Source organism: Prionailurus viverrinus, chromosome D2, assembly GCF_022837055.1.
Source record: "Prionailurus viverrinus isolate Anna chromosome D2, UM_Priviv_1.0, whole genome shotgun sequence".
Taxonomy (NCBI): Eukaryota; Metazoa; Chordata; class Mammalia; order Carnivora; family Felidae; genus Prionailurus; species Prionailurus viverrinus.
In genome coordinates this window covers 766743-792824 of record NC_062571.1, presented here as the reverse complement: position 1 = coordinate 792824, position 26082 = coordinate 766743, and positions in this window count along the sequence as shown.

Below are 26082 nucleotides of genomic sequence, written 5' to 3'. Positions count from 1 at the left end.
GTATGAATTAAGTGGATACTTTTCCACTTATTTTTGAAAGAGAACAATATTCTTCAATATTTACTATTATTTTTAGTAGATTGCACCATATTGAGACAAAAGAAAATGGTAGCAAACTGATTACAAATAAAGTTTACCCAGCACACTTAAATATTTCTGAAGATTTATGTATAACAGACATGTACTCATAGTATATGAGCATCAGGTAGTTTAAAAAGTACTTATTATAGGATGTAAATATTAATAGTATTTTTGATATAAAATATTACTAATTCAAAAGTGTGTGGACATAGTTAAATTATAAAACTATTGAAAAAAAGATGGGTCTGCTATTTAATAAAAATAAAATCATATTTTGCAAGGGTCATTAGACATTATTGTCCATTGTATGGCTAAAGAGCTAAGATCCAGACACATTTTATTCATGTCCAGCCCCACGTAGCCAGGGAACAGGGGAGCCAGGGATGCACGCTTAGCCTTCCTTACTCTTTTCCAGCCATTTCTTCAGTGCACCCTGACAGGAAATAGAATTTTCTTGAGTGAAATGAATTCAAATATTTTGTTTAAAGGTGGTTTGTTGCTTCAGGAGATTTCTTAGCATTTCCTGCAGATAATGGTCTGTGTCACTCAGGATGAAATTTTTATCAAGAACAGATTTGGCCATTCAGAAATTTTGAGAAGAAGTTTCAGTTTTCTACAAAACAGCATATTAAAATGGATTTCAGTTTATACATGTGTCCTGACAACTAATCTGGTAAAATACTTCAGATATTCTTCAGTGTGTACTTTTTTTATAAATTAATAAAGAATCTCTGACTGAAGTCAGTGGCTATTTGAAAATCTCAGAGGACACGACACCCACAGAGACAAGATTAATTTCTGAAAGTTAGGGGCAAATGATGCTGTCAGACTTCTCACTACCGGCAAATGATGATCACACATTACAGGACTCTTATCCAGGAGTGTACATAAGGAACATTACTTGACAGTGGAAGTTCACAAGAAAAGATAAAGACACACACATGTGTTTGTTTTCCCTCAAAAATCCTGACCATGATGACTTCTCATCTCCAAATTCACTTAACGTGTATACAGGAATAGGTGTGCATGAGTTAGACAGAAATTGTGTCGCTGGATAGGCCAATGAACACAATGATCAATTTTAGAGAATTTGATACATTTGAGATGCTCTGATTTTATTCATTCTGAATTCTTGTTCCAGATGCAACAAATGAGAGTCACTTTGAATTATTTTTACTCAATCTGTGTTGTTTTCATAAGGTTCACACTTTGAGAGTGTGATTATAGCCTCATTAAGAAGTTGACTTGAAACATCTAGACAAGTATCTTCAAACTGTTTGGAAGTTGGCTTTTTTGCTAGAGTCTTACTTTGTTCTATATTTGAGCAAAATTTCTATCACTTCATCTATAGTGCAGGTTTAGGACTGTAGTAAGGAGAGAAAAAAAGGAGGAATTCTAATTGACAATTAAAAAAGATTGTACTATTGTACATTTATTGTAACAATAAAAACTATTGCTTTAAATGAATAACTAAAGGCACATTATACATGCACACATTACACACACACATGCACACACGTGCACACGTGCACACTTTCCCTTCTCCTCTACTTGCTTGTGTCTTAGGAAGACAGGTGTCCCTTCTTTAATAAAATATTGCTGTAGTTTGTGGATATATAAAGGCTTCTTTTGAAAATGTGAAACAAAGAAACAAATGTGCAAAAATGTGGTTTTAGAGACTTCGACAATTGTCTCTGCTTTTTTGAGGTTTTGAAAATAATTTAATTGCAAATCTATATGTAATGTGAAAATCATTTAGAGACATGTAATGATAGAAAAATAACATATATTTAAATAGATTTTGACTCCTTACTCCTATGTGTTAGCATGGCCCAAGTATCTGTAGTACATCTGGTAAGATAGGAGAAGTTTTAGGTAGTCATGTACAGAGCTAGCAGAGACATTGTATAAATCTCTTTCTCTGTTTTACAGGGAAATTAGCCTTGGATCCTTACACTGAAAGTTGAGGAGCTGATAGTGATGGAGATTTAAATCATCAGTTTAGTCTACTTTTTGGCAAGTCCTCTGAAGCAGGGCTAGCATCACTCTTTATAATGTGCAGACCTTCTACCTATTACTCTGTCTTCAGATATCAGACAGGACCTGAGACTCAGTTACCCTCATTGTTCCTGAGCTATTCAGTCAGGCTTTTAAATGTATGGGGTTAAAACCACAGAATTAGGCTCTATCATATTTACTTCCCTGGTGATTCTATAGCCTAGCGGATTCTCTTTTTTCTTTTAAACTTCATATGAACTTTTCCCATAAATCTTCCAGGCCCATAATAACACTTCATTTTGTAAACCAACCTCAGTGTGTCTGCCTTTTACCGTAAGTTTCTTTTCTTGGGAAGAGGCTCTCCTTTTCATAGATACACAATGCAAGCAGAATGCATTATTTATGAGCTTTGGTTGCCTGTCTCCCAGCCATAATACATCCATTACAATCTTTGAAATATTAAGATTTTTAAAAACTTGATTTTACTCTTTAAATAGGCACATAGACTAGCTTTGAATGTGCATCTTCAGACCTTCAGGAGGCTGTCAAGGAGAGATCTATCACTCAAGAAAGGACTCTCTAGTGACAGTCTGTCCCTGTGCATCATCGGTACAATGTGGCTTTAATAATATATTGCCAAGTGTCGCGTATCTGTGAGCATTGGGGCGAGGAGAAAAGTCACTTTAGTCAATTATTAGTGTTATGTCTCATCACGGTGTCACCAGCTGGCATTGAAGAACACAAACCCGAACAGAAGGGGTTATATCACTGCTATTGTCATTAGTAGTACATTTGAATCCAAGGTGAATAAAAGAAAGATCATTAAGGGACTCCTCAAAAAGTGTGGTCATCTCAAATGTTATGTAGACAGTGCCAATGTTGTCAGGTAGCAAACAGAAATATTAGCTCAAATTTCTCTTTAGAATTTTAAGCTATTTGAAAATCCTCCTCACAAGTTCTAAGTAACATTGCCTCCTACAGGGTATGCTTGATTGTGGGTCATGACTATTTAAAAAATCACTCTGAAAAACATGCACACACACATATGCACATACTCATAAATGCACACCCGCACAAACACATATACATACATAAACACGCACAACAAACACACACACCTATACATACACACATACATACACACACACACACCTACACAAACACACACAACACACACCTATACAAACACACACAGAACATACACATACCTACACACACACAAACACATATGCATACATACACACATGCAACAAACATACACACCAATACAAACATACACACATACATATACACACAAACACACACAGAACACACACACACCTACCCAAACACACACAACATACACACACACAAGCAACAAATATACATACACCCATACAAATGCACACATATATGCACACAACATACATGCTAACACACACACGAACATACCCCCACACACACGTATATACACAAATATGCAGAAACACTAAAAAAGAGAACTTCTAACCTCTCTTTCTTTGTAAGCCTCTATTTATCTACCTGTAAAATTTTTTTGAAGATAACTATAAAACAAAACCTCATCAAAGCGGTATGCTTGTTTCCTCCATCCTTTCTTTTATTATTATTTTTTTTAATTCAAATTTACTTCAAGTGAACAACCATATTGGGTGCATTCATTTTCTTGCAAAGCACATGCCTATTCTAGTTACTGTAAAATTTTAAGTTCAAAAGAAGTACTATCAAACTTTTGCTTTGAGCCAGCAGTAGTTTCACAGAAATTTCTGCTTACGGTTGGCTGAAGAGGGAGTTGAGAGACAGGGGCACAAAGCCAGGGAGGGAGTGGCTGGCCTGTCTCTTCCAGTGCTCACAGGGACCTTTGCTGTCAACAGGGCCATGTCCAGACAACCTGTAACGGGCCCTTAAGTGTGCATTTCCCTGTTGTCTGAGTTCTGTCAGAGATCATTCTAGATAATGGTGCTAATTAGGCTTCGGGTGTAAATGGAAAACACCTGACACCCACTTCTTCCCATCGCTCCCCAAACCGTAGCCATTTCCTGCTTGTTCTTCAAAACTTACTCAACAGTCATACCTAAAGATTTAGCTCAAATGTCTTTTAAACTCTGTAAGTATAGTTACGTGCTCTCTTATCGTCATGTCTGTAACACTTTGTAAGGGGCCGCTGTTTCATGAAACCACTAAATTCTTTATAAAATTCTGTCTCTTTTGATGAATAGTAAGGCATTGATTCCAAGGACTGCATCCTCCTTTTACTTGTTTTTATTCTTATGTTCTTAAGCCCCAATGTGGGGCTTGAACTCATGACCCTGAGACCAAGTCCCTGAGATCAAGACCAGGACACTTATCTGACTGAGCCACCCAGGCACCCACAGGACTGTAACCTTATCATGTTCCCAGCACCTAACCCTAAAGTCTAAACCAGACTAGACTTTCTCTGTTGAACTAAGTGGACTTCACCTTATATTTATGTATTAAAAATAGATTTGGAATAGATAGTGAGTCTCCATAGGATACTTCTAGCACATAAGAATGTCAACTGACATGTGTAATCAGGAGTATGCATGACTTCATCCATACATCAAATTTTGCTAAAGATTGAATTTTTCAGCTGCCATCCAGATGCCGTGAAACTGATCTTTGGAAAGGATTTTCCAGGTCTCAGACTCCATCTTGAATCTGGAACTAGAGGCCTAAGGACTGAGTGGGATTTCCATTGCATTCAAATGATCCTAAGACACATCCATTCTGTCTACCTTAACTTTACTAAAATGATCTTGATAATTGTCTACTAACCTCTCAGGATGTCATAAGTATCAGCTATAAAGAAAAGACTGATAGGACTAGAAATATAAAGCAGTGGTTTTAGGTCTAACTTTATTACTGTTAGTGTCATTTTGATTAAGTTAATTCTCTACTCAGGATTCAGAGGCACCAAAAAACTAGAATTGTTTACTGGTATTGAAAGGTCATTGTCCATTTGTTGTTGTTTAGGCCCTCATTTTTCCTTCTTCCCCATGAAAGCCCAAATAGCTCATCTGAATTTTGTCAAATTTCTTCCATGAAATTAACAATTTGTTTGTGAATTCTATCTTAGTTTATTTATTTAGCAGACATACTGTAAACTTCCAGGACTGGTTCTATTCTAGGTACTGTGTAGGGATTAACAGAATATGTTAAAAGTTGTTTTAAGTCTTTACTGTTCAACTTTACCAAGTAGAAATTATTTTATTGATAATAACAGATATTTTCCATATTATTCATGAGCTATTTTCAAAATAATAATTACAGTTATGCATTTCCTTATTATATATAATATATAATACAAAATATATTTCATATAACATGTTACATAAATCATGAAATAAATTATATATAATTATATAATTATATAAAAATATATAAATATATTTCATATAACATGTTACATAAATCATGCAAATTAAATTTCATATAATATATGAAACTACAGTGGGAATATTAGACATTATAAAATGAACAAAAATAGTGAAAAAATAAAAAAATATGTTATAACCTAGAAGTATATGATGTATATATTATTTTATCTTTAATTTTATTTATTTATTTTGACAGAAAGAGGACAGGAGAGGGACAGAGAGAGGGGGAGAGAGAGAGAATCCCAAGCAGGCTCTGTACTGTCAGCACAGATCTCTATGTGGGACTTGAGCTCACAAACCGTGAGATCACAACCTGAGCCGAAATGAAGAGCCAGACACTTAACCTACTGAGCTACTCAGGCGCCCCTGTATATATCATTTCATATTTTGTATTTATATATTATACACTATACAAATTGTATATATCATACAAATGAAGTTATAGAATATTACAGATCATATAATTGTACAAACTGAAACCACTATTTTATAGCTTATTTTTCTTGATGAAATAAATATCACGAGACTCTTTTTTTATCAATATTCATCTAAAACACTAGATCTGTCCATGAAAGCAGAAATCTGTTCAACTATTGCCAGTATGAAGCACTATTTATTTGTCTTCCTACTTAAGTGAGGCAATACGATGAATTAACAGTGGAATGTACTGTTCTTAATGTAACAAGCAGACGTCAGCCCATGGCCCTGCATGGTGAGGAGCTCTGTCCTAGAAGGGGCCCCGCTTTCCTCTCCAATCCCTCTTTCTGCCGGAAGTGTCAACACCCTGCCCTGTCTCCTGTGCTAGCCACTGTTCTGTCTTGGGGTCAGCACCATGAGTGTGGACGGTGCTGCTTTGATCTACTGAAAAGCGCAGGCGCTGCCTGGGGACTAGGGTGTCCGTCAGAGCACAGGAAATACACTGCTTGTCAGAAACTCTTTGCCCTAGTAACACAAAAAAAGATTAAAAATTATAAGACTTAGTATACCTTCACACTGAACCTGTCACTATTTTTCAGAGTTACTTCTTGTCACTTACTGTTTGCAACAATTCTCATTTCTAGTAAGTCAACACTATGCATTTGAGCAACTTTTTTATTATTCTGTCAGAAGTGGCCTGGTCCGTTTATTAAAAAAGGAGTGGCTGAGTGTTGCCTTCACTAGTGTAGCAGAGAACAGAGAACTTGGCTAGCTATCACACATGCAGAAATTATGTGCTTATACAATGCTACTGATCAATATAAAACTGAAATTTGCTGCTAAAACTTAATTTTTTAAAACCACCTGCCATTCTGGCATCATAAACATTTAAACATCTTGCTTTGGGGAAATACAAATCAAAACCACACTCAGATATCACCTCATGCCAGTCAGAATGGCCAAAATGAACAAATCAGGAGACTATGGATGCTGGAGAGGATGCAGAGAAACGGGAACCCTCTTGCACTGTTGGTGGGAATGCAAATTGGTGCAGGCACTCTGGAAAACAGTGTGGAGGTTCCTCAAAAAATTAAAAATAGACCTACCCTATGACCCAGCAATAGCACTGCTAGGAATTTACCCAAGGGATACAGGAGTACTGATGCATAGGGACACTTGTACCCCAATGCTTATAGCAGCACTCTCAACAATAGCCAAATGATGGAAAGAGCCTAAATGTCCATCAACTGATGAATGGATAAAGAAATTGTGGTTTATATACACAATGGAGTACTACGTGGCAATGAGAAAGAAGGAAATATGGCCCTTTGTAGCAACGTGAATGGAACTGGAGAGTGTGATGCTAAGTGAAATAAGCCATACAGAGAAAGACAGATACCATATGTTTTCACTCTTATGTGGATCCTGAGAAACCTAACAGAAACCCATGGGGGAGGGGAAGGAAAAAAAAAGAGGTTAGAGTGGGAGAGAGCCAAAGCATAAGAGACTTTTAAAACTGAGAACAAACTGAGGGTTGATGGGGGTGGGAGGGAGGGGAGGGTGGGTGATGGGTATTGAGGAGGGCACGTTTTGGGATGAGCACTGGGTGTTGTATGGAAACCAATTTGACAATAAATTTCATATATTGAAAAAAATAAACATCTTGCTTTGGTTTCTACATTATTTGTATTATCCACAGCTGCATGAATTTGTTAATCTAGAGTTATTGGAATATCCCTTTACACTAAAATGCTCACAGAAGGTAAAACTTAAGGGATATAGTGGCTTTAATTTTAATCTCAGTTCTTTCGAGTCTTTATATGTTAACATGCTAATTATTCTTTCTAATTTTTGTTCTTCAGTCACTTATTCAAAAGTATTTATTTGGTATCTGCTTTATGTTGGTCATTATTCCAGAAGCTGATGAACAAAAAAGTGAGTTTCCTTGTTCTTACAGTTTTTATTCCAGTAAAGCAGAGACACAGTGAATAGTAAACCAATAAACGAAAACCATCATTACATATTATCATGCTGTGATGGAAATCAAGAAAAAATAAGAGTCCCATGAAAAACTAAGAGCATACTCAGTTAAGTAGACTCGCACTAGAAAATTGCAAACAAAACAATGTGTTTTGCTTGCTCATTTGTTTTGTTTCTAAGAAAAGGTCATTTGCCATGATTTGAGCTTAGTGGGAAGATAGGAGATGGTAAGGTAAGAGCTAAGAGCAGCTGAATTATAACTGACCCTTGGCCAGGGGAGATGGGAGATGGGAGCTGGGAAGTGTGACTGGAACCACTAAGAGAGCAGGTTGTGTGAAACTGCTCAGCCCTCAGGAACCAGTGACCCTGTGACCCGGTTGAAGGACACAACCAGCCCAGGGAGACTTCAGAGGGACGGGGGTGAGGGTATGGATTCCCTGGCTCGGGTCTCATCTTTCACTTTTTCCTCCAGTTAGCCTTCCTCACATGCTGAGGCCACCACAACCAAGGATGACGGAGGCCTGTTGACACATTCTATACATGTGAATCTCCCTGAGAAGAAGGCAAAGTGGAGAAAAGTAAGATCTGGACTGGCAAAGGGAAGAAATTCAGAAAGTAACACCACACAGCAACATTTCCAAGTTGCTGTTTGTTCTCCAGGGCTCTAGGGAAGAATAGAGATCAGGGCTGAATGCAAAATTGTCCATGGAGTGATGGTATTTAAAGTTACAGGATGGAATTCTTCACCCCAGGAAAGAGTGCAGGACAAGAAACCCCTCCAGCTGGGAGGTTGCTAAAAATGGTAAATGGAAAGATAGAAATATCACAAGACCATATTGAATATTATCACAGGCACCTCATGTATTTTCCCATCTAGTTTATAAATGGCGCTCTCTGAGTTTTTCATTGTTTAATATGGGAGAGCGTGTGTGTGTGTGTGTGTGTGTGTGTGTGTGTGTGTGTGTGTATAATGTTTTAGTACATCAAATCAGTTTTCAAATAATGTACCAAAGATTTCAAATCAAATCACTGTACAACATAAGTGATAGTGCTATTTAGGAAACTGAAGTATCAAATATTGTTTCGATAAAATATAGATACAGAAAAACTATGGGTACTATCTGGTGAGGGGATATACGATTAGGGTTTGCAAACACACTCCTGACATCCCAGTAATGGGAGATACATTTGGGGATTGGGAGTGCAGGGAAAGATATAACCCGCAGTGAAGTCTTGGGACAGGCCCCTTTTGCTTCACTGGGTATCATAAGGGTCACACGATAAGTGAATTCATAGGATACAGTAGAATCCCAGGAAATAACATCTTTGAAATGGGGGCTAAAATATTTTACCTTGACTTGGTGGACAGTGAAAAGTGTGGAAAGTTTTGGACAAAGAATTTATAATTCCTGTGTATTGTGTGTGTGTGTGTGTGTGTGTGTGTGTGTGTGTGTTTTGGAAAGATAAATCTATTTATGATGTCCATGACAAATTGTAGAGTCCTGAAGTGGAAGGCAGATAGATAAATTAAAAGTTAAGATAAAAGTAGTAGAACTTGGCTACTACAAGCTGCAACTGACTGACTCTTACTATTTTGGCCTCATGCCAGTTGATTTGAATTTCTAAGATTTTAAATACCATCTTTATATATCAAATTTATTTACACTGTTCAGCCTTCTGTGAGGAACAGACTTGGAAATGAGCCTATTTATTTTTAATCTCCTCTTTGCTATCTTTTAAGAAGTTTAGTCCAATTTATCCAAATGAGAATATCAATGCATTTTATCCCTCCATCCCCACAAATACTCATTTTTTATCCAGTCTTAACCAATTCCCCCCAAAATGTACATACAATTCCATTTGCTCAGACTGTCTTTTCACTTGTTCACCTGGAAAAAATTTTCGACTCACCCTGTCACTTTCTCCACAATCGTACCCTAACCTCTTTGGCATCAAGAAAAGCCTTCTTTGTATGTTTCACTAGGCATGCATAGAAAAATGAGACAGAAGGAATGTGTTTTAGAATTTATAAGCAAGCCATCATGTTCTTCGAAGTCCTATTAAAATTTTTCCTTTTTGGGGGCACCTGGGTTGCTCGGTGGTTAAGCGTTTGACCCTTGACCTTGGCTTAGGTCATGATCCCACAGTTCATGAGTTTGAGCCCCACATTCGGTTCTGTGCTGGCTGTGCAAAGCCTGCCTGGGATTCTCTCTCTCCCTATCTCTCTGTCTCTCCCATGCTGGTTCTCTCTCTCTCTCTCTCTCTCTCTCTCTCTCACTCACTCTCTCTCAAAAATACATAAACTTAAAAAAATTTCCTTTTTGTAGTAAACATATGGGTCTTGTGACAGTTGATGGTACTAAGTACTTTAATAACATTAGGCAAACTGAAAGAAAAATGAAGCCTCATTATACTTTGAGAACAATAAAATGAACATAAGCTTAAGAAGGCATTCTTCATTAAACTAGAAAAATTAGCTTAGTTGTCAGGATAATATTCTTTTAGTTTAGAACTTAAATTGCATTATATTTTTCATAATTGTGCATGAAATAATTACATATAAATTTATATCCAATGTGACTGAAAGAATTTATAGTTATCCATCCATGCTAATCTCCTGGACATTAGAAGTCAGATTTTGGACATTTTCTATAACAATAAACCTTTAAAATGGAAAGTAACAAATGTATACTAGGGAGCCAATTTAGCCAAACAGTGGTTTTTCCTCAAAATTTTTGACTCAAACTCATGTGTTCTCTAGTGAGGTGTCTGATTACACTCAGTTGGCTAAACCAGAGAACCTTACGAACATCTTTGTCCCAGGACACGAAGAAAAAAAGAAGTCAACATGAAATAATATGTGCCATTAGAATTATAGGCTGAAAACCTAGAACCAACAATGATCTCTTTTCTTCCATACTGCCCATAACGGTGATTGGTTCTGTTAATCACAACTATACAAAGTATATCAATATTTTATGACAATTCTTTGCATGCTGTGTTGACACTGTTTTCTTCTTCACTGTATGAGCCCTTTGAAAGAAACCACTGCTCTCATGTCGTTTGTTTTCAGTACCACACCCCCAACCATTTTCAAAAAATTATGGTATAGTACCTAATTGAAATAATTGTATTTATATCAGTTAGATATCATATTAAGTTCATTTCAAAGACTTTGTCAATGCAATACTGGAGATAATTTTTGTGCCTAAGTATTGAATGACAAAATATTAAACATATGTCCATTATAGTTACAAAAACATTTATGTTGTTTACTAGACATAACTCTGTATATTTTATTCATACTTTGCCTAAGAGATACTATCAAATATAGATTACACTGCAGACAGTTTTCTCTGCTAAGTCCTTCCTGTCCTGAATTCATATTTACTTCTCAAATTCCCTTACATTTCATGGATATATGCTCTTCAGAGTGATAATACACAATTAAAGTAGTAACCAAAATTGTTCTGTATAAATGAAGTTATTAATACTTATATTTCAAAAAAGAAGCAATCGACTTCCATTATGTTGCAAATGAAATAAATATTGTAATATCAACTAATATCTGCATAAAATAATTTGTATTATTATGTAGCTTATTTAAAACAAAATCACAACAGAATCTTAACAATAACAGCCATAGCAAAACCAAAACCACACAGTTTTTTAGGCAAAATAAATAATAAAGATCATTCTAACATTTCAGTAACTCAAAAGTGAAATGAAACCAAGTAAACAAACAAAAGACACTACATCCTATACAAAATGCATATAGTCTATGACTGTTGAAATTACCTATAATTTCAAGAATACACTTTATAGTTCTATCATTGGAAAATCACTAGAAAAAATTTTTTTTCTTTAATGAACAGAATTGAGATTATTATTCTCTAAATCCCCATGTAGCCTCTGAACTCAGGATAAAAAGAGAAACAAAGACTATCAAACAGTCACGACCAATGGCAATCAGTGGTCTCTGTGATATTAATTCAATTAATATTTGCTAAACTATTAAGCATTTTATATGTGTCAGTAACTGGGATTGATAACATAACCAAAGCAAACATAATACCTCTTCATATAAGATCTAGCATTTTGGCAAGGATGATTAACAAAGTATAAACAACTATATAATTAACAAATTACCTACGTAAAAATAAAGACATGTCATGTTCTATAAAAATTCTCCACTTGTTTTTTCCAAAAATTCAACAAATCATAGATTCTTATAAAGTACCAACAAGGCTCATACTTATTAAATGTAAAAACGACAAAGAAACTATGCCTCTAATAACCTCTTCCTCTTCAAATGCCCCATACATCCTACTGAAGCCTTATTTCTACATTATATAAGGTCCTTGAAAATATCTTACAAATGAATTCACACATTTTGCTGTTCATCAATGAGCACGAGTATGATCGTTGTATCCTAACTGCTCCATTCACAGTCATCGTCTCTATAATGAGAGTCCACATGGTTCTAAATTTAAGGATTGTATTCAGTGTGATGCCGTGGCTATTGCTTGCTTAATCACAGACCTACAGGAAAAGCAATGATTCTTTAAAACTACTTTGAACGTAATCCATTATTATTGCTTTATTGAGTTCTAAGAAACTGAATGCCCACAGAAGTGTTTACACTTCTTAAACAAAGAAATACCCAGTTAAAACAGGTTTGAATTTGTCAGGCTATAATACAAGACCATGGTTTTCATATAATTTGAAAGCAAAAGAAATCTTAGCTTTGCCAGAGAATTCAATAAATTAAATACTAGAAGGATGGCATAGAATCATTGGTACAGACTTCCACACATTCCACAGGAATACCAAAAGAACAGCTTTGTTCACATGTGATATTAGAAATAGAAGGGCTGCCAGAGAGAATTAAATCCAATTGCCTTGCTTTGGATAAAAGAAGTAGTTACTTAACTTCTTTAGGGTCATTGCCTGGGATTAAAAAAATTTCTTGTGATTTCAGTAGAGTGCTCTCAGCAGCAATAAATGAGTACTTTGCACTAGGGCATACATTTTCCCCTTAATATAGACTCTTTTATTAAAATGATATTTCAGTTTCCACTAAGAATCAAAAATACGCTAAAAGCAGTAATTTGTATTTAATTACCACTAGTGAGATAGATCATCAGAAAACAGTGCCCTAGGCTTTGTAATTGTAATCAATTTCCATAGCTTATTGTAGGTGAATCAATATATTGGGGATATGAAAACTCATAGACCAGAGAAAGAATTGAAGAATGTAATTAACAAATCCAATGGAAGAGGAAGACAATCATAAAGGGGACTGGTTTGCTGAGGGAAGATGGAAAATAGAGCTATATGAAATATTTCCATGCATAGACACATACAGGGAGTATAGCTCAGTGGTAGAGCATTTGACTGCATATACACATACAGAGCCATTGAGTATTTGCTCTGTGCCTATGACTGTTCTCAATGCAGAAGACACAAATGATGGATGAAATGCGGTTTCTTTTGTCAAGAACATAAAAAGGTAGAAATATTAAAGGAAGATAATTATTAAAATGTTTAAGATGAACCTATAAATACGCAGTGACAGATGTGTACATAAATTATTATGATAGCCTGAACATTGGATGGAATTATGGAAATCTTTCTCAAGAAATGATAGAAATGCTGGGTTTTAAATAGTAGAGTTTTGAGATAGTGAGTAAGAAGAGGAATTCCCAATTGGAAGGACAACAACAGGAAAACAATAAAAGAAAGCACAATGTTATAGTAAACCTTTCTTCAGCAGGTTCAAAATTTCTTGGGGAGGTTGGACAGATCAGTTGTGTCCTCAGAATTTAGAAGGCGGTACGTCTGTAACCTCAGTGATAAATCAGAATTGTTGGCAGTGGTATGCTTAACAACTGGTAAGGTATCAAGTTTCAGTTGACAAACATCATAATATACTCAAAACACCTAATTGCAATAGTGATGACTGGAAAGCCAAACTAAAGTTCACCTGAGTATTAAAGTCAAAGCAAAATAAACTCATTCTATATCAGAAATGTGCTGAAATAGAATTTAAAAACACTCTGCAGGGGTGTCTGGTTGGCTCAGCTGGAACAGCACATGATTCTTGATCTTGGGGTCCTGAGTTTGAGCCCCATGTGGGCTTTATTTACTTAAAAATAAAATTAAAAAAAAAAAGAAAAAAAACACTGAATAAACATAATCATACAAATTACTCATACAATTCATTCATATTTATTTATTAAAGTTTATTTATTTTAAGAGAGAGAGAGAGAGCACAGGGGAAGGACAGAGAGAGGAAGAGGGAGAATCCCAAGAAAGTTCCACATTCAGCACAGAGCCACATGTAAGGCTCAGACTCATGACCTGACCCCAAATCAAGAGTTGGAGAATTAACTGATTGAGTCACCCAGGGGCTGCAACCCCATTCATATTTATTTTTAAAAATAATGAGTCCACAACTGTGACTTAAATATAAATGAACCCCTTTCAGTATTACATATTTCACACCTTCCTTTATAATAATTCAAAATAAAGATTTTGCTGAATTGCTTCATTTAAAAGTTATTTTTCCCCCACGTCGAATTCCACATAAAAGGCAACACTTACAAATATGAAACCAGAGTTAGGCTCACTGAGTGCATAGTGTGATGTTCTACTTTGCTTCATTCTTTTTTTTTTTCTTTTAAGAATGCCTACTTAGTTCTCATTATTAAATTTTCAAGATGTTTTAAAATTTACTTAATAATTTTTTTCAAATTCTTATATGGGTTTATTTCAGCGATAAATAATTGTTTTGCACAATTACAAATTATTTAGTGGAATTTCATGGAATTTTGGGAAGCACTGTAGAAATATAGTCACAAAATTGCTAGTAGGTTTCCAGAGAACAGGGTAGAATGAACACTGTTTTATGTTTACACATCCCTCCATTGTCAGGCTTTGTTGATTATGAGGAAATGGCAGCGGGGGAAGGGATTAAAGATTACAAGTCTTACAAAAGAGAAGACAGCATGTCTTATAATGGATTACACAGGTGCATTTTTGGTACAAAGACACCATCTCTTCTGCTGTAACTTTCCACCTATTTCCTTCTGTGTGAAAACAGGTTATGCTTTGTATTTTCCCCAACCTTCTAATATTTACAGGTCTTATAAAAAATAAATCACCTGCTTTCATGACATTTATAAATTGCTAATGGCATGTTGTCTCCAAGAGGTTAACATAATTATGTTAGCTAAACTATATTTTTGAAGATTTAAGATTAGGAGTGATGCCATAAATAAATATAAAGGAATATATACACATACAAATATACGCGCACACGCACACACACATTTATATTTCATATAAATATCCAACCAACTATCTAACTCTTACTATGTACTAAACTGTATTAATATAGATAGAATACACAACTCTAGAGTGTGTATCAAACAAAAAAGATTCAAAACTGGATGTCTCATTAACAAGCTAGAGCATTTAGAGAGTTTCTTCTCAATAGAATAATGTAATGAACTCCTTATTTTGTTTCATGATCACTAGAACTTTGCCTGTCACAGTGCTTAAGTTATATAAGAAAAGTCTCACCAGAGATATGCTCATTTTTGAGAGTATATCTTTCCCAGCTAAAATGGCACTGTAAGAAAATGCATATCAGATATATAGGCTTTAGCAGTGGATCTGTGTTTTCTGGAAGAAAAGAAGAACTTGGGATCCAATTCTGTTCAAGTCTAACTTCTCAGTGTTACACAGTTTTCTTTGTGCATTTATTAAATGTTAGTCAAAGAGGGTCAAGCTGGTGAGAGCATGAAATAAAGAAGATGTCTGTCATTTAATAATAGCTACAAATTTATTTATAGTGGGCCTGTCAGTTAAAATTTTGGAAGGATTTCCTAGAACAAATTAGCTAATTATTTGTATGTTAGCAAGTTGTGTGTGTTCCATATAACCTATCCAGTACTGTTAGTAAAGAATTGTGTTCACTTGTAAAGGCAATGCAAATAGTTCATGAAAGCAAAAATCCTGATATACGGCAATATCTACCAGTGGAATAATGTTTACACATTGCTTACCGTAGAATACAGAATACGTTTTCCTATCATCGCATTATGAAGGACATAATGGCAGACAGTGCTCTGTAGTAAAAGCCTCTCCCGTATGTTTAGAAATTTATTCTTCATTTTCTTTTTTACACAATTTATCTGTTGATTAGCCCAAGATATTTGACCTGTAGAATTTCCTACAGTCAGGATTTTACTAAGTATGTACTTAGGGTGAAGTTCAACCTACTTACTTGCCCTCCTTATTTCATGCAAATTGGTAGTAGGATCCAGAGACTTAATAAAACTCACGTTTGATCCCTTCAGTAAGAGTATAAGTGAGGTTTTTGTTTTGTTTAATCAAGAAGCACATTAGTATTTGTGTTGTTATCAAGTATTGATGCTCAATTAATTGGGGGTTTAAAAATGGTGAAATTCTAATTTATCATTTTTTTCATTTATTATGTGAAATACTTTTATGAGAGATGTTTCCCTTTATCTAATATTTTGTTTCTTGGTGGTACACTGTACATAAGAAATGAGGGATAAATGTTTAATTTTTCCCCATTATTTTTTTTAAGTTTTATTTATTTATTTATTTATTTATTTAATATATGAAATTTATTGTCAAATTCGTTTCCATACAACACCCAGTGCTCATCCCAAGAGGTGCCCTCCTCAATACCCAAGATGGAGAGGGGCGCCTGGGTGGCGCAGTCGGTTAAGCATCTGACTTCAGCCAGGTCACGATCTCGCGGTCCGTGAGTTCGAGCCCTGTGTCAGGCTCTGGGCTGATGGCTCAGAGCCTGGAGCCTGTTTCTGATTCTGTGTCTCCCTCTCTCTCTGCCCCTCCCCTGTTCATGCTCTGTCTCTCTCTGTCCCAAAAATAAATAAACGTTGAAAAAAAAATTAAAAAAAAATACCCAAGATGGAGGAGAAACCTATTTTCAAAAACAGACTTCTAAGACAACAGTTTTGGGTTTTTTTTAATGAGTAAGACTAAATTATGGTGCCTAGGTATGCACACTTGAGTATTCAAAGTACATAGGAATTCAAAGAATCCATGACTATAAAAATAATAATAATGGTTATTTTTGAGGTGTTGATTAGGAGTCTGAAAGAGAGACTGGGCACACAGAGGTTTGTGGAGTATAGAGAAAAGTTTCATTTCTTGAGTGGTTATTTTCTCTTGTAATAACCTATTAAGCTATACATTTTTGTGAGGTTTCCTTCTGTATTGTGTGATTTTATAACAAAATGGCAAAAAAAGTCCACTAAGTATTTGTTAAATGGTCAAATAGCCTTATTAAAATAAGTCCTTAGCAAAAAAAAAAAAAAAAAAAAAAAGAAAGAAAGAAATTTATCCTTCATAGAAATGATATTGAACTCTGGGGAAATCTGAAACATATGTTCCAGCTTTTAAACTGACTAAATATTCTCAAGTGAAGTCAACCTTGCTTTCCATGAGTCTTGCCAAATAGTTATATAGAAAGATACTTGTCCCTCTAGGATGACAATCCCATAATATTGCTACCTAGGAATAAGGCAGTGGTGATTCCTATGTTTACTTTTTAAAATTTTTTTTACATTTATTTATTTTTGATAGAGAGACAGAGCACAAGTGGGGGAGGGGCAGAGAGAGAAGGAGACACAGAATCCAAAGCAGGCTCCAGGACAGAGCCTGACCCTGGGTTCAAACTCACAAACCATGAGATCATGACCTGAGCGGAAGTCGGAAACTTAACCGACTGAGCCACCCAGGCGCCCTGGTGATTTCTATGAGTTTTAGTACAAGAAAAGACTTGACTGTAGTTTAAAAAAAAATGTACCCAGTTATATTCCTGTCCTGATCCTACATTTTTATAGAATAAAATGGTAATATTTCCCTTTAATTTATGGAATTATCTCCTGTCTATTTGATCCTACTTGTCCTTGAGCATTTTCCCCAGAGGGTCTTCCCCTTTTAATTATAATTTAGGAGCGATATACACATCCTATAAAATTAAAGTTCTCATAAATATGTATAAGATTCTGAATGTATATAGATTAATGTGTGAAATTGTCACAAACTTCACTCATATGTGAAATTTAAGATAAAAAGCAGATGAACGTATGGTAAGGGAAGCAAAAATAAGTTAAAAACAAGAAGGGGGATAACACATAAGACACTCTTAAATACAGAGAACAAACTGAGGGTTGCTGGAGAGATTTTCGGTGAGAGGAATGGGCGAAATGGGCAAGGGGCATTAAAGAGGACACTTGTTGGGATGAGCACTGGGTGTTATATGTAGGGGATGAATCACTGGAGTCTACTCCTGAAATTATTATTGCACTATATGCTAACTAACTTGGATGTAAATTAAAATATTTTTAAGTGTTTGTTAGAAAAAAATCGAGAGAATTCCTATAAATGTAGTTTTCCATGCAGTAAGTTAGAACTGATCAGTGGAAAGATAAAAGCATATCAAATAAACATGTATCTGTCCATCACCCACCACTAGAAAAATAATACAGAGTCTGAAATACAATGTTTCCAGTGTATAGACAATGAAATGAGTAAATATCACACTTCAGAAAAAAGATTCCTTCAGGTCCTTCAGAATGATTTATGATCACCTATTTCTACACAGAATTCTCAGGTATCTAGTAATAATGGGAATTTTAATTTACTTTCATTCAAATTTGTAAATACTTCCTTTTGGGGTGCCTGGGTGGTTCAGCCAGTTAAGTGTTACAACTTGGGTTAAGGTCATGATCCCATGGTCTGTGAGTTTGAGCCCTGCATCAGGCTCTGTGCTGACAGCTTGAGGCTTGGGGCCTGCTTCAGAATCTGTGTCTCTCACTGTGCCTCCGCTGCTTGCACTCTGTCTGTCTCTCAAAATAAATAAACAAAAATTAAAAAAAAATCCTTTAGTAGCAAAGTAGATATTTCAATTGCAAAGTAATGTTTTATTCGTGTAGTTCAATGACTGTATGACACATTTCACAAAAGATATATGCTCTGTAAAGTGAGGCCATGAATATGACACACAATGCTTATGTTCTTTGTTCTGAAGACCTTTTCATTGTCTTCTGTGCTGTAGATGCTAAATAAAGGAACTTGATTTCTCTTGAAATCTCTTGCTTTCTTTCCAAGAAAAGTGGGCTTTTCACTTATAAAAGAAAGTTAATTAATTTTAACAAGAGATGAAATTTGATCAACTATGAGAATAAAAGAATGTAAATTATGTTCCTAATTTTTTCAGGATCAAGAATAACTTCTGGCTTATCATAATCATCATACATAACGGGGTCGTTTGGTCTCATATGTCCTGTGTTTGCAATTTAGGGGAGAAGACACATATCAAATTATCCTTAAACTTCTCAGTATTTCTAAAATTTATAATTACATGATTTGTTTTATTGTTTTGAACATATTAAAGTGTGAATCTAAAATAGTCACATTATTTTCTTTTTTTATACTTAATATTTATTGAGCATTCTCATATTCCACTTACTGAGCCAACTGCCTTACATATATAAATTCATTCACTCATTCCTGCCATCAGTATATACATTTGCTAACATCTCTAATCTATATACCTACAAAGTACAATTTTGAGAGAGCTTCAAGAGATAGAAGTATAGTTTACTGCTTGATAATCAACAGTAGAATTGTGAATCAAACCAAGTCAGGCTTATTCTAGAAAAATACTCTTAACCTAGATAGATAGAGAGATAGATAGATAGAATTACTATATTACATATTATAATAAAATATAGTAAGCATATATTCTCTCATATACAAATACTCTCTTAGCTTATTTTATACACACACATATATACACACACACACACATATATATATATATACTGAATTTCTATAACATATATAATATACAATACATGATATGATAATATATAAGCCAAGACAGTGTTTATATACACATACAGCTTTCTGTACATAATTTTTGACATATTTGTTAATGGGGATCTTCTTCTTCCATATAATAAGTGATAGATACATACTATACAATGGTATAGTATATATACCTGGGACATAATGAACTCCAATCAGTTCTTTTTTCGTGAATCAACTTAGGGTAGGACATATCTACCCAATAATCTGCAGTTATTCACAAGGCATGTAACTTTCAGTGTAAAGCAGAAACTCTTCATTTCTCATTCCAAGTCTTGGACTACTCCTGCCCTCCATGATTGACTCCATTGTTCCAAGTCTAATCTTTTTAGAGCAGAATCTTTCCAACCTGATCTATAGTCTATTCTCTAGACAACTGTCTTTCCCTTACTACTTTCCTATCTGATGAAAAAAATAATAAAAAGTGTAGGCATTTTTATTCCACAGTACATTTAAAAAGTTATATAAATATAAAAATTGGTGTCAGGAAAAAAGAGGAGAAATGATACACAGCAGTATGGATGGAATAGAACTTTTAGTTTCATATCTAGTTGAGTGAAAGCTATTAACAGAGTGCTATCTGAAAACACTTTTGCAGGGTACATCACCAATTAATCACTTTTGATATTACATTGCAAATTGCACACATTTGGAGATTATTTTGAAATGCTCTTTGGATTACTGCCTAAAAGCTGACCATAACTCACATTTCATCTGTGACAATGTGGCATTAAGAAATTTCAAGAAATCACCACCTATCATCACCAATTTTCTTTTAAGATCAGTGCTGTGGGACATGAAGTGCAAACGTGTCACAATTACTTTCAGGTCCATCCAAAATGTGCTGCAGAGTGGTCTTTTTCTATGAGCACATAGAGAGTCAGTAATAAGTAAGATGTAACCTCTTCCATAAAGAAGATGGAGTCTAGCGGTGGAGACTGCAATATACACAACTAGCTGTAACAGAAGATGAGGGTGTGAACGTGCCAGGGAGGACAGTTACCCAATGCTTAGAGAGTCAAAGAGTAATCCTGGAAGTGACAGAGTGGTTCCAAAAGTCGATTAGGATCTCAGCCGGTGCAAAAGAAGAAGAGATTCCAAAATTAAAGCCATACTACGTAAGACTACCTGGCTGGCTATGTGCTGTATGTTGCAGGAGATAAGAAACAGTGGTGAGAATGGAGAATGGTGTGTGTGGCATCCAAGTTAACCTGAGTCCAGATCTGGAAAGTCCTGTATGCCAGACTAAAGACTGTGCACAGTGACTGAGATCATTGCTGAGCAGGGCTCTACGGATGCACATTTTTATTTAACTTTGCTTGGTGTTTTCTAAGAGAAAACATTCGGAAGAAAACAAAATATACTTGTCTGCACATTTTTGCTGAATAGCAAAATGTATTGAATTGTATTATGTATTGTATTATGAATATAATACAAAAGTTTATTTGAACCTCATAGAAAAAATATGTATCCTTATAATTTTAATTTGTTAGTATTGATAAGAAAGGTTACTGTTTTCCAGTCCTCAGATTTAATATCAAGGCTGTATATTTTTATATATAAGATGATTCTTTTTAGGATTTACAAATAATATATGAACGTGTCACTGTAAATAATTACCCATTAGCCATATGTATTGGGTAAATTAGGATAATGTCACTTTACAACTAACTCATTCCCATTCCATGCCTGGAAGAGATAAACATTTGGTATGTGTTTTGAGAATATATATTGCATATATTATGCACGTATTTTTTGGTAAATGAATTATAATATATATAATGTTCTCTATTTTGGAATTCTTTTCCACTTAACAATGATATTTCATTGTTTACTTTTCTAGTATTTTAAAAGGTCACAAAGAACCTTTCTTATTCTGTACATCTCTTAATTCACAAATGAAAATTTTAGCTTAGATTTAAAAACTTTTAATACACAGAAACTGTAGATTTTAATCAAAAATATCTAATTTTAACAATTACATGTTTCTCTTTCTTTTTAAAACTTTATTTTAAATGGATTTATATTGACCTATCACACATAATGTTACTTTTTTATAGTGTACATTTGTTTTTTCTCCTCTGATTGGCTCCTTTCCCTTCTTAAATTTTTCATCTGCGAGTACATAATTTTTTAAACCTAGTATTTATCCCTTCATACTTTTCTCCATACTTATATAGCATATACACAAATAAATCTTCATGTATATTTATGTAAACCCACCTTTACATACACTTACATGCACCTGGCCTTGTCTCATGGAAATATTTCATACTGAACACAATTTTAGGAGGAGAGGCTTAGAAGGTGGAGAAGCAGGGGGATTGTGAGCTCACCTTATCCCACAGACACACCGAGGCACCAGACATATCTCACAGCTAACTCTGAACGTGGCCTGAATGACATCCTGGCAGAACACATCTTCCACAGCTAGTCCTAGAAATAATACCACATGGAAAAGCATAGGACAGGTGGAGACGTGGTTGGGAAGCAGACCCCCAGTGTGACTGACCACGATGGGGACAGACATCACAAGCACAAAGTGAGAGGGTCAGATCCCTCAGCAAGCACTTCCTTCATGGAAGACCAGTGCTAAAAAGAAAGTTCCTTTAACTAGTGACTTGAAAACCAATGGGGCTTAACTCTTGATACTTTAAAAATCAGCACGTTTAATTCAGCAAAAGCTAGAGTGCAAAAGGAAACCAAGTCCCTGCCCTTAAAGAGCCAGCATAATAAATACCTGTGCCTGTGACACAGCACAGAGGCAGCAGTATGAAAAGAGCACAGGATATCTGTGAAGAAGATTTATTGACTAATCTTAGACCATGTGCCAGGAGGGCAAGGATCTGCAGGTGATTTCTGCAGGAACACAAGAGCTGGCAGGTGCCATTTTTCTTGCCCTCCCCCAGCCCAGACAGCTGGTTGCTTGTGGGAGCCAGCAGTAACACTCTCCGTCTACCTTGCTAGCACCACATACTTGCTCCGCCATTCCCCTGCAGACCAAGCCCATCCAACTTGCCCACGATGACAGCTCTCCAAAGCAGTTTCTGCACCACCACACTTGAAGGATAGCCCTGGCGAGGACCAGTGTCACTCCAAAGTGACTCCTGCCCTGGGGAAAGGGGGAGATAACCCCATCCACTGGCACATGTGTAGTTCCTGGAGTTAGGCCTCTTAAAAGCAGCAGGGAGAAAGCCCTGTCCATCGGTGCACCTGCAGCTGTGGCAGAGAGGTGAACTGCAGACAGCAAGTCTGGGTACCAGCCCTACCCAACAACAAGCCAGTGGGAAGTGTAGCTGGGCCTTTCTACAGCATGAAGGGCAATAAAGTAGGCAAAGCCATAGCAAGCAGATAAGAAAAGCAAATAAAAGGCATCCAAATCGGTAAGGAAGAAGTAAAACTGTCACTGTTTGCAGATGACATGATACTATGTATAGAAAACCTTAAAGACTCCACCAAAAACCATTAAAACTAACACATGAATTCAGTAAAGTGGAAGGACACAAAATTAACACCTGTTGTGTTTCTATACACTAATAATGAAGTAGCAAAAAGAGAAATTAAGAAAAGTCCCATTTATAATTGCACCAAAAATAATAAAAAATTGAGAAATAAACCTAAGTAAAGAGTTGAAAGGACCTGTACTCTGAAAACTATAAAATACTATGAAAGAAATTAAAAATGACACAAATGGAAAGATATTCCATGCTCATGCAAGACAAGCTACACATTTAATGCAATCCTTTCAAAATTTGTATAAAATCACAAAAGACCCCAAATAGCCAAAGTAATATTAAAAAAAAGAACAAAACTGGAGGTATCACAATCACAGATTTCAAGATATACCTCAAAGCGGTAGTAATCCAAACAGTGTGGTACTGGCACAAAAACAGACACATAAATCAATGGAACAGAATAGAAATAAACCCACAGTTTTATGGTCAATTAATCTATGACAAAAGAGGAAAGAATATAAATGGGAAGACAGTGTCTTCAATAAGTGGTGTTGGAAAAACCGGGCAGCTACATGTAAAACACTTTCTTTCATCACAAACAAAAATAAACTCCAAATGGATTAAAGATCTAAACTTGAAACTTGAAACTATAAAATTCATAAAAGAAAACATAGACAGTAATCTCTTGGATCTAGCATTAACAACATATTTATGAATGTCTTCTCAAGTAAGGAAAATGGGAAAAACAAATATTAACATTGGGACTACATCAAAATAAAAATCTTTTGCATAGCAAAAAAAAAAATTAAAAAGCAACCTATTGAATGGGAGAAGATATTTGTAGGTAATATATTTGATAATGGGTTAATATCCAAAATATATAAATACTTATACAACTCAACATAAAAAAAATGTGATTAAAATGCGTAGCGGACCTGAATAGACATGTTGTTAAGGAAGACAGAAAGATGGCCAAAAGGCACATGAAAAGATGCCCAACATTACTAATTACCAGGAAAATGCCAATCAAAACCACAATGAGATATCACTTCATACCATTCAGAATGGATAGTATCAAAAAGACAAGAAATAACCAGTTCTGGTGAGGCTACGGAGAAAAGAGAACCCTTATGCTCTGTTGGTGGGAATGAAAATTGATGCATTCAGAATGGAAAACATAAAACTTCTTTAAAAAATGAAGAATAGTGATACCATACAATCCAGATTCCACTAATGGGTATTTGCCCAAATAAAATTAAACCACTATTTTGAAAACATATAGTAATGCCTATGTTCATTGTAACATGTTTACAATAGCCAAGATATAGACACAACCTAAGTGTCCATTGACAGATAAATAGAAATAAATATATATCACATATTTATATATATCATACATATATATCACACATAGATATGTGTGATGTATATAAAAATATGTGATATATATGTGTGTATATATATATATACATACACACACGATGGAATATTAATAATAAAAATGAATGAGATCTTACCATTTGCAACAGCAGGAATAGAAGTAGAGGGTATAGCATTTCATACTAAGTGAAATAAGCCAGGCCTAAAAAGACAAATACCATACAATTTCACTTATATGTAAAATCTAAAAACCAAAACAAACAAAATCAAGTAGAATCATAAATACAGAGAACAAACTACTAGTTACCAGATGGAGGGGGTGGGGGCATGGGCAAAAATAGGTGAAAAAGGTTATGGAGGACAGACTTCCAGTTATAAAATAAGTAAGTTATGGAGATGAAGAGCACAGCACATAGAATATAGTCAATAATACCATAAAAACATTGTATGGTGATGTTGTGTAGTAACATTGTACGATTAATGTTAAGGTGATGTTGTATGGTAACTACACTCACTGTGGTGAACACAGCATAGTGTACAGAATTGTTGAATCACTATGTTGTACACCTGAAACTAATGTAACATTTTGTATCAACTATACTTCAATAACAAAAATTTTAAAATACATAAATAAAACCATTAAAAATCCTTATAACATCAATTCACAGAAAAAAGGAAAATTAAATATCAATATTTGTCAAGAATTCAAGGAAGCATCATTTCTCTTTCCTTTCCATGATCCATGTGTAGATCATCATGTAACTCTCCCTTGTTGCTTTGTGGTGTCACATCAAGTAACAGCACCAAACTGTCTTCTTGAAAGTAAAGGAAGTATTTTAATTAAGTGAAATTATTTTTAGGCATATAAACATGTGTATTCTATGTACAAACATTTAAGAGAATATATGATAAATAGAGGGTCATACTGATATCTCTAACTCTAATCCACTACTACAGGGATCATTCTAGGCTCTTCCCCCTGCTTATTTCTGAATTCCCACTCCAACAGTAACAAATCTGTCTCCCAGCCTCTACCACCCATCACTTAATTGTTCAGTCCTGATACACATGTGTAGTACTATGGGAATTGTTAGCCTGCACCCCATGAGATACAAATTTAGTAACTAGCATACATTGCTTGTGTATAGTTTTGCCTTTAGTTTTACAGATTCCAATCATATCCAAAAATATTTAGGTAAGTAGCATTTCCCGAACCCCTTTCATTGATGGTGTTTCACATATTTGTAATACATTTTGTCATGTTCTTCATTCATTTAATCCTGGGATAGCCCCAACATTATAAATATATATTTTTTTAATTTTCATAAATTAATCTTGACTGTGTGCACAAATTTCAGCTGGTTTTTCATAAATGCATAGTGTCATGTATCAATAATTACAGTAAGATATAGATTAAATAAGCCTAAAAATTCAGTGTG